Source organism: Arachis ipaensis, chromosome B01, assembly GCF_000816755.2.
Source record: "Arachis ipaensis cultivar K30076 chromosome B01, Araip1.1, whole genome shotgun sequence".
In the NCBI taxonomy this organism is placed as follows: Eukaryota; Viridiplantae; Streptophyta; class Magnoliopsida; order Fabales; family Fabaceae; genus Arachis; species Arachis ipaensis.
The window spans coordinates 10,157,354-10,160,066 of record NC_029785.2 but is presented as its reverse complement, the minus strand read 5'-3'; positions in this window follow the sequence as shown (position 1 = coordinate 10,160,066).

Below are 2,713 nucleotides of genomic sequence, written 5' to 3'. Positions count from 1 at the left end.
AAAGTTTATTAAAACCAATTAAGAACTAATTAATTAATTTCTTGTGGCTTTTCCATGGACAATAGTAATATCCACTCACGTTTATATAATTTTTTTTTCTATTCTCATTCTAAATGATAAACTAAGAATATATATGTCATATAAAAACGAAGACATGGTATAAAATTTAAAAGGCAAAAAATAGTACAATATTTATATTACTCTATCATGTACACTCTAACGATAAGATTTAATGATTTTGTTCTCTTTTATCTTTTAATCGTAGAAATGAAATCTCAAAATTTATATTTTATAAATAAAAGTTCAGATAAACTTCAAATAATAGTTGAACCGTTAAAACTTGGGATTTAAAAATTAGAAAAATATTAAATATAATAGATAAAAAATTCAAAAAGATTTATAAAGATACTCAAAAATTATTTTGAGAGAACTCTTAAAATAATAAATAATTTAGATTCATATATTTTTTTTATTGTCTTGAATTATTATTTAGAGTGTAAATATTTATAACTAAGTATGCTTAGTTTTTTTTGAATTTTAGGTCGTTTATTCACATATACTGATACGAATGATTTCAATAGTAATATTCATCCATTCTCGTATGAATTTTTTTATTGTCTACTTTCATTTTAAATGATAAATTAAGAGTGTATATGTCAATAAAAATGAAGATCTAATAGAAAACTTTAAAAATTTGAAAAGTAGTACAATATTTTTTCTGTTATTTTATCATGTGTATTCTAATTATAAGATTTCATAATTTTGTTCTCTTTTATCTCTAATCAAAGAAATCAAACTTCAAAATTTATATTTCTATGTAAATAAAAATTCAGATAAACATCAAAAAGTAATTAGACGAATAATGGAACTGAAATTAAAGTGAAATTTAATCGATTGTAAATTTTTATAACTAAGTAATCTTAATTTTCTTGAGTTATAAGTAGGTTATCCAAAAAAATTTATTAGAATAAATTCAAAACTAATTAACTTCTTTTAAATAAAAAATAATAATAATCTTGACTTTGTGCCTTTTCAAATGCTGATAGTTTCAACAGTAATATTTATGCATTCTTATAAGAATTTCTCTTATTATTTACTCCCATTTTAAATAATAAACTAAAAAGTGTATATGTCACGTAAAAATAAAGACCTAATAAAAAATTTTAAAAACCTCAAAAATATCAAAATATTTTTGTATTATTTTATCATGTGTATTCTAACAATAAGATTTTATAATTTTATTCTTTTATTTCTTAGTCATAAAAATCAAACCTCAAGACTTATAAACTTCAGAAAGTAGTTGGACCATTGAAATTTGAAATTTAAAAATCAGATAAATGTTAAATATAATAGATTAAAAAATTCAAAAATATTTATAAAGATACTCAAAAATCATTTACGGGGATTACTCTTCAAATAATGAATAATTTTAGATTCATATATATCTTTTTAATTTTTTCTGAATTATTATTTGGAGATCTTGACTGTCGCTTCTTCACAGTTTGATGGTTTTAATAGTAATATTTGTTTATTTTCATATAAATTTCTTTTATTGCTTAGTCCCATTTTAAATGATAAAATAAGAGTGTACATGTCACATAGGAATGAAGACCTACTAAAAAACTTTAAAAACTTAAAGGTAGCATAATGTTTTTGCGTTACTCTATCATGTGTATTCTAACGATAATATTTTATAATTTTGTTCTCTTTTTATCTCATGCATAGTCATGAAAGTTAAACCTCAAAACTTATGATTTTTGTAAATAAAAATTCAAATAAACTTCATGTAGCTGTTGGAATGTTAGGACTTAATTTAAAAATAAAAAAGATGTTAAATGTAATGAATTAAAAAAATTCAAAAGTATTTACAAAGATACTCACGAATAATTTAGGAAAGGAAATAATGATTAAGAAAGCGAAAATAAAAAAAAAGGATAGGTGGAGAACTTCAATAGAAGTTGTTCTAATAAACGGAATTGTTGACCTTTTCTTTTGTACTACGAAAATAATCCTTCTGTATAAATAAAATTCTTAAAAGGTTATACAGAAATATGTATATAAACTTCTTTATGTATTTGTAGTGAAATATTATTTCAATTAATTATTAAATATATTACTCAAAATTTCTATTTTTGAATCCTTATATCATCTATTGACAGAACTCTTACAATAATAAATAACTAAGATCTATATCTATCTCTTTTATTTTCTTAAATTATCATTTGGAGTGTAAATATTTATAATTGAGTATACTTAGTTATTTTGGATTTTAAGTCCGTTATCCGAAAACTAAAGTTTATCAGAATCAATTAAGAGATAATTAATTAACTTTTCTTAAATTAAAAAAAATTATAATAATCTCAAGTGTGGCTTTTTCAGGGATAGTTTCAACAGTAATATTTACTCACGTTTATATAAATTTCTTCTATTATCTACTCTCATTTTAAATGATAAATTAAGAGTGCATATATCATATAAAAATAAAGACCTAATAAAAAATTTAAAGGGCATCAAAAGTAGTACAATGTTTGTATTACTCTATTATGTGTACTCTAACGATAAGATTCCATTAAAAATCAAATCTCAAAATTCATATTTTTATAAATAAAAGTTAAGATAAACTTCAAATAGTGGTTGAATTATTGAAACTTGGGATTTAAAAATCAGAAAAATATTAAATATAATAGATAAATAAAAAAATTTAAAAATATTT